The sequence below is a fragment of the Budorcas taxicolor genome, chromosome 2 (genome assembly GCF_023091745.1).
Source record: "Budorcas taxicolor isolate Tak-1 chromosome 2, Takin1.1, whole genome shotgun sequence".
Classification (NCBI taxonomy): domain Eukaryota; kingdom Metazoa; phylum Chordata; class Mammalia; order Artiodactyla; family Bovidae; genus Budorcas; species Budorcas taxicolor.
The window spans coordinates 146,201,746-146,213,869 of NC_068911.1; the positions used below are offsets into that span (position 1 = coordinate 146,201,746).

The 12,124-nt window shown below is 37.4% G+C and overlaps 1 protein-coding gene across 1 annotated transcript in view; it reads left to right on the forward strand.

The window, feature by feature from the left end:
* Nucleotides 1-12,124, forward strand: part of SPAG16 (sperm associated antigen 16) — a 1,101,103-nt gene that overhangs the window by 350,448 nt on the left and 738,531 nt on the right. The window lies entirely within an intron of this gene.

A 12,124-nucleotide genomic window follows, 5' to 3' on the forward strand; every position in this document is an offset into this window, starting at 1 on the left:
CAGTCCCATTATTTCCTGGCAAATAGAAAAGGAAAAAGTGAAAGTAGTGACAGATTTTCTTTTCTTGGGCTTCAAAATCCCTGCTGCAGTGACTATAGCCTTGAAACTAAAAGATGCTTGCTCCTTGGAAGGAAAGCATTGATTAACCTATACCACATATTAAAAATCAGAGACATTGCTTTGCCAATACAGGTCCATAAAGTCAAGCTATGATTTTTTTCAGTATTCATGTATGGATAAGAGAGTTGGGCCATAAAGAAAGCATAGCACCAAAGAATTGATGCTTTCAAAATGTGGTGCTGGAAAAGACTCTTGAGAGTACAAGGAGTACGAGGAGATCAAACCAGTCAATCCTAAAGGAAATAAACCCTGAATATTCATTGGAAGGACTAATGGTGATGCTGAAGCTCTATAATTTGGCCATTTGATGCTAAGAGCTGACTCACTGGAAAAGACCCTGATTCTGGGTAATGTTGAAGGCAAAAGTCCAAAGAGGAAGCAAAGGATGAGATGATTAGATAGTGTCACTGACTCAACAGGCTTGAATTTGAGCAAACTCTGGGAGACAGTGGAGGACAGAGGAGCCTCGCATCCTGCAGTCCATGGGATCCCAAAGAGTTGGACAGCATTTAGCAACTGAACAACTGCAACAAATGAGCAGGTAATGATTTAATTTACCTATACACTTATTATGAACTGTTCCTACTTTCATAAGTATTATGAAGTATTCCATGATGGGCATATACATACAAAAAATGTTGAGGCATATCTGTGATTAGGCACTTATGCATGTGTGCTAGATTGTTAAGTTGAGTTTGATTCTGTGACCTTATGGACACAGGCTCCTCTGTCTGTGGGATTCCCCAGGCAAGAATTCTGGAGTGGGTTGCTATTTCTTCTCCAGGGGATGTTCCTGACCCAGGAATGGAATGTAACCCACGTTTCCTGCATTGGCAGGCAGTTTCTTTACCACTGAACCACCAAGAAATTTCCCTTATGCAGTAGTATTAAGGGTCAAAAATAGGTCAACCTTAGGTCTTTCTTTTCCACAGAAAAGATTATATACACTTTAAATTTCTATTATGTTTCTATGAAAATGCCTGTATAGTTGATTCTTATGATCTATGGTAGTTAAGTTCTATAAAGTTACCTGGAATACTGAATTAGTGAGTGCTAAAATTCATGTGAGGCATTGCTTCATTGGAAAAGACTCTGATGCTGGGAGGGATTGGGGGCAGGAGGAGAAGGGGACGACAGAGGATGAAATGGCTGGATGGCATCACCGACATGATGGACATGAGTTTGGGTGAACTCCAGGAGTTGGTGATGGACAGGGAGGCCTGGCGTGCTGCAATTCATGGGGTCGCAAGGAGTTGGACATGACTGAGCGACTGAAATGAACTGAACTGAAACCAAGAATACACAGAAGAACTGTACAAAAAAGATCTTCACAACCCAGATAATCACAATGATGTGATCACTCACACTCACCCAGAGCCAGACATCCTGGACTGTGAAGTCAAGTGGGCCTTAGAAAGCATCACTATGAACAAAGCTAGTGGAAGTGATGGAATTCCAGTAGAGCTATTTGAAATCCTGAAAGATGATGCTGTGAAAGTGCTACACTCAATATGCCAGCAAATTTGGAAAACTCAGCAGTGGCCACAGGACTGGAAAAGGTCAGTTTTCATTCTAATCTCAAAGAAAGGAAATCCCAAAGAATGCTCAAACTACTGCACAGTTGCACTCATCTCACATGCTAGTAAAGTAATGCTCAAAATTCTCCAAGCCAGGCTTCAGCAATACGTGAACCGTGAACTTCCAGATGTTCAAGCTGGTTTTAGAAAAGGCAGAGGAACCAGAGATCAAATTGCCAACATCCACTGGATCATGAAAAAAGCAAGAGAGTTCCAGAAAAACATATATTTCTGCTTTCTTGACTATGCCAAAGCCTTTGACTGTGTGGATCACAATAGACTGTGGAAAATTCTGAGATGGGAATACCAGACCACCTGACTTGCCTCTTGAGAAACCTATATGCAGGTCAGGAAGCAACAGGTAGAGCTGGACATGGAACAACAGACTGGTTCCAAATAGGAAAAGAAGTATGTCAAGGCTGTATATTGTTATCCTGCTTATTTAACTTCTATGCAGAGGACATCCTGAGAAACGCTGGGCTGGATGAAGCACAAGCTGGAATCAATATTGCTGGGAGAAATATCAATACCCTCAGATATGCAAATGACACAACCCTTATGGCAAAGAGTGAAGAGGAACTAAAAAGCCTCTTGATGAAAGTGAAAGAGGAGAGTGAAAAAGTTGGCTTAAAGCTCAACATTCAGAAAACTAAGATCATGGCATCTGGCCCCATCACTTCATGGGAAATAGATGGGGAAACAGTGGAAACAGTGTCAGACTTTATCTATTTGGGCTCCAAAATCACTGCAGATGGTGACTGCAGCCATGAAATTTAAGGACGCTTAATCCTTGGAAGAAAAGTTATGACCAACCTAGATAGCATATTCAAAAGCAGGGACATTACTTTGCCAACAAAGTCCGTTTAATCAAACGATGTTTTTTCCAGTGGTTATATATGGATGGGAGTTGGACTGTGAAGAAAGCTGAGCGCCGAAGAATTGATGCTTTTGAACTGTGGTGTTAGAGAAGACTCTTGAGAGTTCCTTGGACTGCAAAGAGATCCAACCAGCCCATTCTAAAAGGAGATCAGCCCTGGGATTTCTTTGGAAGGAATGATGCTAAAGCTGAAACTCCAGTACTTTGGCCACCTCATGGGAAGAGTTGACTCATTTGAAAAGACTGTGATGCTGGGAGGGATTGGGGGCAGGAGGAGAAGGGGACGACCGAGGATGAGATGGCTGGGTGGCATCACGGGCTCGATGGACGTGAGTCTGGGTGAACTCCGGGAGTTGGTGATGGACAGGGAGGCCTGGCGTGCTGCAATTCATGGGGTCGCAAAGAGTCGGACACAACTGAGCGACTGAACAGAACTGAACTGAATTGATGCTTTAAAATTTTGTAATTAATATGTATGATTGATTCATAAACACTGAACTCACCACCACAGCACTGTAACTCATGCCTGAAGAAAGCTCATTTAATATATATTTTCTTTGTGAGGCACATCATAGCCATTTTTTTTTTGCACTTCAGAACCCAAGTCAGTGCTTTTTTCTATGCCTGGGGGCTGAAGTTAAACATGTAAAATGGAGACATCAACAGCAAAAATCAAAGCAATGAACAAGTGTAGCCCTAAAGAGACCATGAAAAGAACACTGACAGTATTAGAACTGAAAGAAGGGAGAACATTACTGTGTTTGAATTAGGTGGAACCATGTGTGTTGTGTAACTCAACACATCTTATTCTTTGAAAATGTCCCTCAATAACCATGAAAGCACTGAAAGTATTAATTTGGAGGCAGCAAAATGTTTCTAGTGAGTGTGCAAACTCACAAACACAGAATTCCCAGTAATAAGGATAGACTGCTTTCTACATACTTCCCCAGTGGCTCAGCAGGAAAGAATCCACCTGCAATACAGGAGGCGCAGGAGAGTTGAGTTCCATCCCTGGGTCAGAAAGATCCAGGAGGAGGGACTGGAAACGCTCTCCAGTATTCTTGCCTGAAGAATCCCGTGGACAGAGGAGCATGATAGGCTACAGTCCACACGGTCACACAATCAGACACAACTGAAGTGACTGAGCACCTGGGCTTTCTACATATTCCATGAAACAAAGGAATTTGAGAAAACAAAACTTTATCCCCAAATACATAGGTTCCCCCCGCCCCCGCCATAAAGTAGACTACTTTCAGGGAGATGTCAAGTTTCCTGGGTCTCTATTTACCAATCATTGAATTTACTTTTCTTGGTCCATTGTATCAAATCTGGAACTAACAAAACATTACATGGGGATCTCCCATTTGTAATAAAGTTGCTGTGTAACAATTTCTTCCCAATAAATATAGTCATATACAAAACAAAAATTTATGCCTCTTTTACAGGAAATAATAATTGTTACTATTTGATGAGTGCTTTCTACATTTTCTTATATGTATATAAGAGGAGAAAATTGATTCTATTTTACAAATGTAGAAACTTAGGACTAGATAAACTAAATAACTTATGTATACATATGACTGATTCATGTTGATGTTTGACAGAAAACAACAGAATTCTGTAAAGCAATTATCCTTCCATTTAAAAATAAATAAATTAAAAATAAATACATAGCTTATCCAAATTCACTTCTTGATAAATAATGAAGCAGAAGTTAATCCAAGTGTTTGATTCAACAGTGATCATTTCTTAAATTATTACTTTCTTAAAGTGTTAGTGTTCTGTCTCCATTCCAGAGCCAACTGGTACTACTTTTTAAAATGTCTCTGTTTTCTGTCTTTATTTTCAGAGGAAAACATTCTTTTCTAAGTGTTCATTTTCCTTTGTTTTCTTGTTGAGCATATTAAAACATATATAAAAGAACTATATGCCTATCTCTTATTCCCATTAGGGCATCTATTTGGTTTTTCTGTTTTCCACTTATTTTTCTAGTAAAAGCAATCTGGGTTAGAGAAGAAAAGGAATGAAAGCAAAATTTATTAAAATTTTATTTTGCAACAGTAACTGGGTTAAGGGCTTTATGAAATTGTTTAATCTTCATGATAAATTTGTGAGATTGATATTATGACTCAATTTTATGAAACAGGAAACAGAGACTCTGGGAACTGTTATAAAATGTCTTACTTTGCTCAGATAATAAGTACAGGTTCTTATTTGCATTCAAGTGCTTCTGCTGGGAGAAACCAGACATTTCCATACTCATCATTACTTGTCAGTGTCCATTGGGATTGCCCATTGCAAAGTAATTTGGAAGTATCCAGAAAGGCTAGTTTGTTTAGTAACTATTTGAAAACCAGATTACTTTTGAAGTGGAAAGGATTTTAGGTATCAGAAAGGTCAATCCTTTATTTTATAGATAAATAAATAGGACCAGAGAAGTTAAGTGTTTTGTCATTTTGTCTAAATTCAGATAACACAGAAGAAGCAGAGACAGGATTATTTCAGCCTCTTTCTTTACTATTTTGTTGCTGTTTCTACTATACCTTTCGATCATACAGACATATTGGAGTAATTTATTTATTTATTTTATTTCAGACACAAAATTATATTTTAAAAATTAAAAACTAATTAAAAACCAATATATATGATAAACATATTCACCTGCAGTTACCATTTCTCACACTTTGCCTTCCTTTTTGAAGGCATTGTCTAGGCTGACAAATTTACATATTATCTTGGCATTTATTTATTTTTTTTAATTTAAATTTTTAGTTTTACTTTATTTTACTTTACAATACTGTATTGGTTTTGCCATACATTGACATGAATCCACCACAGGTGTACATGCGTTACCAAACATGAACCCCCCTCCCACCTTCCTCCCCATAACATCTCTCTGGGTCATCCCCGTGCACCAGCCCCAAGCATCCTATATCCTGCATCAGACATAGACTGGCGATTCGTTTCTTACATGATAGTATACATGTTTCAATGGCATTCTCCCAAATCATCCCACCCTCTCCCTCTCCCTCAGAGTCTAAAAGTCCACTATACACATCTGTGTCTCTTTTGCTGTCTCGCCTACAGGGTCATCATTGCCGTCTTTCTAAATTCCATATATATGTGTTAGTATACTGTATTGGTATTTTTCTTTCTGGCTTACTTCACTCTAAAACATTTAAAATCCAGCCTACTGAAGAAGAGAAATTAATGAAAAAATTATATAAAGTGACTGATATTTATTCAGATTTTAATACTTGCCCTTATTCTTCTGAACTGTTTGATTTCTCACTCTTCCTTTCTTCTCCATGCTTTTTCTAAATCCTAGAAGGGGACATTTGTAGACTAAACACAGTTCTGTTGGTTGATGAACAGAACAGTGATAGGGATGTTATTGAGAGAGAAAGGAGAAATACTCAACAGAGAATGAAAGAGAGAGAGTTGCATGGAAAGTTCCTGGCATGGGAAGTCGATCTCTTAGACTGAGATGAAGATCATGATCAGAGACCCTGAGAATAAAGATACTTCCAGGCTGTAAAAACAATGCTCCACTTATTACTTTGAATGGTGGTGGATTGTTTTTTTTTTTTTTTTCAATATTAGGAACTTCTATTGTGTTTACCCAAACTGATAACAAACTGCAGAATTTGATTGTTTTCTTAAAAATTGAAAGACAGAAATATCATCTCATCTATCTGCCCTTACAAACATATTTGCTAACAAGTCTCTTTACATTCAAATTCTTTAGGTACTAGACTGTTGAACTTCTTAATATTTAGCAGCAGATCTAAAAAGTGAAAATTCACACGTGCCTGATTAATATATCACAGCAACTAAATTTATCTCAAAATTTTTAAAAATAATTTTTACTTTGTTATGCTATAAGTTCTTTCCTTTTCTGCTCACTTTGAGCTGTTCCGCCAATTATTACAGAGCCATTTATACATGAACCTCATGGAGGGCTGCAGTATTTGAGTAAAGTAGGCTGACACAGTGAATTTGTTTCTGGACCTGTTCCCTTTTATCTGTGATAATCATTTGGTTTTCTCTCTATTGTCAACTCACACAGCACGCTTATTTTGTCCTGTATTTCTTAACTGGGAGCAAAGATCTGGTACTAACATACTCTCTCTCTCTCTCTCTCTCTCTCTCTCTCTCTCTCTCTCTCTCTCTCACACACACACACACACACAGACACAGACACAAACATATTTTAGTGGTATCAGCAGTGATGCATAAAATCTAGAAATACATGGATTATGTTCATATAGATACTTCAACCTTTGAGTAACATCAGTATCTGAATCAGGGATCTACTTTCAATTTTACATTTATTTGGCCCTAATTTATAAAAAGCAAAGACATTACCTTGCCAGCAAAAGGTCTGTCTAGTCAAAGCTATGGTTTTTCCAGTAGTCATGTATGGATGTAAGACGTGGACTATAAAGAAAGCTGAGCACTGAAGAATTGATGCTTTTGAATTCTGGTGTTGGAGAATACTCTTGAGAGTCCTTTGGACTGCAAGGAGATCCAACCGGTCCATCTTAAAGGAAATCAGTCCTGAATATGCATTGGAAGGACTGATGCTGAAGCTGAAACTACAATACTTTGGCTACCTGATGTGAAGAACTTACTTACTCAAAATGACCCTGATGCTGGGAATGACTGAAGACGTGAAGAGAAGGGGATGACAGAGGATGAGATGGTTGGATAGCATCACCAACTCAATGGGCATGAGTTTGAGTAAACTCCGGGAGTTGGTGATGGCCTGGCGTGCTGCAGTCCATGGAGTCACAAAGAGTCAGACATGACTGAGTGACTGAACTGAACTGAATATCTGAGGTTTTCCAGGTGGCACTAGTGGTAAAGAACACATCTGCCAATGCAGAAGACATAAGAGATGTGAGTTTGATCCCTGGGTTATATCCCTGGGTTGAGAAGATCCCTTGGAGGAGGGCATGATGACCCACTCCTGTATTCTTGCCTGGAGAATCACATGGACAGAGGAGCCTGGCAGACTATAGTCCATGGGGTCGCAAAGAGTTGGACACGACTGAAGTGACTTTAGCACAAGCACACACACACGACTAATATCCATTTGATAGGTTTATAGAACTTTGTTTTCACACAGTTTGAACTATACAGTAATTCAGTTTGGAGGGGAGAAAACAAGGTCCATTGGTATTCATTCATGAAAACTTAAGTGTTCTTTCTTTATAAACATAACAGAGGGTTTGATATGATTAATGGAAGAGGAAGAAGAGGCTTTAGAAGTCACATTGAGGCCTGGCTACATGGTTCTCTCTGGGGAAAGAAGACCAGCTAGAAGTAAAGTGTGAGTGTCTAGATGCCAAGAGACACACCCATAGCCTAGGGGAGTGGCAGTCCTGATGAACTGGAAAGCTTGATGCAATGGAGTGCCATGATCTGGTTGCCTAATGCATTGCTGTATGAAGTGCAGAAATATGTCTACACCAAGATCTGTTGCCAATTAGAATGTAGAAGGTGTTTGGTGAAGGTAATGGAGAAAAGGTTAATTGGTCTTTGCTAGCTCTTCTTCAGAATCTAGTTTTAGATATCTTATGGAAAAGATGTTTTGAAAGAATAAAACAGACATATGAATCTGTAGAGAGTGATATTTATGTCAGTCAAATTTGAAACATGAGAACACATGACATGAACTGGATGTTAAGGGTAAACTAAAATATCAATTTGAAGTAATGTAGAATAGAGCACTGAGGGAATCCGGGAAAAGGAGTTTTGTAAAAAATGAGCTTCCCTGGGAATCAGGAGGCCTCAGAAACCCCAAATCCCAAACAGGTTCTCACATCTGCTCTGGGACCTCAGGCAAGTTAGCAGTTAGCTTCTTGTCTCTTTAGGTTCCTCATTAAAAACACTAATAATTATTTATTTATTGTAAGTGGAGGCTAATTACTTTACAATATTGTGGTGGTTTTTGCCATACATTGACATGAATCAGCCATGGGTGTACATGTGTCTCCCTCACCCCACCCTCGTTTTTAAACTGACTTGTGTAGACTAAGTGATTTTTAAGAGAGCCCCTAAGGGGGAAAACTGTATTCTAGGTATCTGTCTTCGATGCTGTAAAGAATAAAATGATAGAAACACAAGGTCAAGGTGATTGGCAATTTAATAGTTTTTGATCACCTCAGGTTCATCATATGAAAACTATGTTATGGAAAGTAGAAGTGGAAATGGTAAAGAAATAAAAGATCTTTATATGCTGACTATAGCAATGACTATTACCAAGTCATGAGTCATAAGATAGAGTTAAGAAAAAATGTGGTCAGTGGATATGGTTATTTTCTATTTTTATTAAATTCTTTAATTTCTTTTCTTATAGTGGTGAGGTATGCAGCTAGAGTACATAATTATTTTATATAATTATAATATGTGATCAAAAATCTTAGTTTTTAAAGTACATTTAATCCATATTTAGATTTTTAAAATGTTTTTGTGGTGATGTGGGCTTGCTTTACAAAAAAAAATCCTTACAGTATTGGCCTTAGAGGTGCAAGAGCAACCACTAAATTCTACTAAAATAGGTCAGGGACTCATCCATGCATGCAAAAATTATAATTATGAGCATCCAAGGAAAATTAGTGTATAATGTCTTGATTAAAGCTGGACAACATAATTTTATTTACAGATTGAATTCTATTAAATCTTTAGAGTGGTATATTTTTATTTTACTTTCTTGTAATTAATATTTAGCATAGCTCTTAGAGTAGCACATTGCATTATTAATGCACATTTTGTGAGAAATATTATAGTATATAAAAAATGCCCTCTCTATGGAAGAAGCCCATAAATTGTGTTATTATATTAAAATACAAATTTTGCATTTTGGTTGACTGTTTAAAATACATATGAGTTGCATATTAGCTTGTTTAGACATAGCAGCTCAGACAAATTGTAAAAAATCAGTTTGACTTTATTTGGATGTTTTCACATTTCTCACCCAGTGTTGGGAACTTTTCCCAGTGGCATTCTTAACTCAGAGTTATGATGTGAATATTGTGTTTGCCTTAATCCTGATCTTGTTTCCTTTAGGAAAACTATGAATTGTATTAGTAGCATATCACCAAAGCTACATGGCTATTAAGGTTTGAGCCTTGGGATAGAAAAATAAAAATTTCAAATTCCTATTACTACTCTTGTCACAAGACGTTGTTGTTTTGCCTGTAATATTCCCACTAAGGCAGCCTCTAAGAAAACATCATTTATCTTAGTTTAGCTATGAGAAGTCTGTAGAAATCCTTTCTTCATTTTTTAAAATGAGTTTTCAGAAGTATCCACAAATAGAAATCTAATAGTTAAGCACAAAACTCTGTAATGTTTGAGAACACCAAATAGATGTTCTACTGCACTGTTTTTTATTAACAAAAATAAATGGAGAAGAAAATAAAAAACTTCTCAAACTTTATATTGCTTAATACTAAAATAGGACAATATGAACCCTCCATTAATCTTGGTGATTCTCAGATTGGGAGTAATAAAGCCCCTGAGTTTCATGAGAGGCGTTCTATTGTGATGAAAAAGAAAACAACTGGATTTCTGAACTCTAGGCAGTAGCTTATTAGCAAGTGTTGTTCCCATGGGAGCACCATTGCTCCCATTTCTCACTTGATTCCACTCCTTTATTCTCACCTCCTACGGTAGGAATAGTGCCTCTAGGTGAGGCCATGTTCCTGGTGCAGCTAGAACACAACCAGTCTTTCCTTAGCAACATCTGATTTCATACCGCTTCCTCCTGGGTGATAAGATTTAGAAATGTATGAAAATGGGGCTTTTCTGCTTTTGGTCTGACAAACATGGTCTAATTCTCAAAATTCTTCTGAAACTCATGTTGAATGATGAACAGATTCAACAGTGTGTTAGATGATGTTGAACAGGGAGTCAGTCATGTGTTACATGGAGTAATTTCATTACTGTTTAGTAGTTTAAAAAATTAATACTAACAATTAGTTTCATATCATAAAAGCAATATTTCTCATATACTTTTTTTTATCACTCTTAGAGTCTAGAGTTTGAGGAGAGGGTTGTTTTATTTTATTTCATATCACTTATTTATGACTTTTTTTCCCCCTGGAGTTAAAATATTCAGTCTGCTTCCCATGTCCTAGGAAATATTAGAGAGACTTTTCACATACTGGTAATGCTTGCATTAATATTCCAAAGCTGACTCTCTAACTACTGCAGATTGATCATTGGAGTGCTAATTTGCTCACCCTGTGCATGCAAATATAAAATTTCTCTCTTGTCTGTTTTATATCTCATTTTTAAATGTATTTGCAATATTTTAGAACATTACGGACTCTCTCAAATAAGCAAGCAAAATAAAGTACGTTAGAAAATTAAAGCAGAGTTGGAATTTCAAGACAAAAATATTGGTAGTTCTCACAAGATAAACTAAAGGAGTAAAAAGTGGTTTCTCCAATTATTTGCCAAAGTCTGTGCTACAAATCAGAAACTCCCACAGGGTTACAACAGAGTGTCTTTAATTAAAAAACAACTATGAAAATATTTCACTGTTATCATCTATGATCAGTTCCTAGATTATTTTCAAATTGAAAGAGGCCAAAAATTACATGAAGTAATTTTAAGAGTGTATATGGAATAGCCTTCTTTTTGATATTTGTGTCTTTAATATACTAGAAATGACTGCTTTATTAAAGCAAAGGTTTGGCTGATATTTTAAGATAAGCTAAAGAATATTCATAAGTAATAAAGTAAGTCATTTAAAAAACAATATTAAGGAAAATAAAAGACAGTGGGAGCTTGGCTGTGTCAGCCATTCTGAAGGTGGTACATCACTCAGAGGATCAGGAAATGGTGGTTCAAAGAGACTTTTCATAAGCCTGGAGAGTAATTGATTGTAAAGAGCCAAGATTTCTCAAAGGATTCTTGGACCAAGAGGCCTTTTTCTGGAGAATAAATGCATTACTGGGATGGATATTTTAACAGTAACCAGGGACATGGGAAATAGATGGGGAAACAGTGGAAACAGTGTCAGACTTTATTTTTTGGGGTTCCAAAATCACTGCAGATGGTGACTGTAGCCATGAAATTAAAAGACGCTTACTCCTTGGAAGGAAAGTTATGACCAACCTAGATAGCATATTCAAAAGCAGAGACATTACTTTGCCAACAAAGGTCAGTCTAGTCAAGGCTATGTTTTTTCCAGTGGTCATGTATGGATGCGAGAGTTGGACTGTGAAGAAAGCTGAGTGCCAAAGAATTGATGCTTTTGAACTATGGTGTTGGAAAAGACTCTTGAGAGTCCCTTGGACTGCAAGGAGATCCAACCAGTCCATCGTAAAGATCAGTCCTGGGTGTTCATTGAAAGGACTGATGATAAAGCTAAAACTCCAATACTTTGGCCACCTCATGTGAAGAGCTGACTCATTGGAAAAGACCCTGATGCTGGGAGGGATTGGGAGCAGGAGGAGAAGTGGATGACAGAGGATGAGATGGCTGGATGGCATCACCGACTTGATGGACATGAGTCTGAGTGAACTCCGAGGGT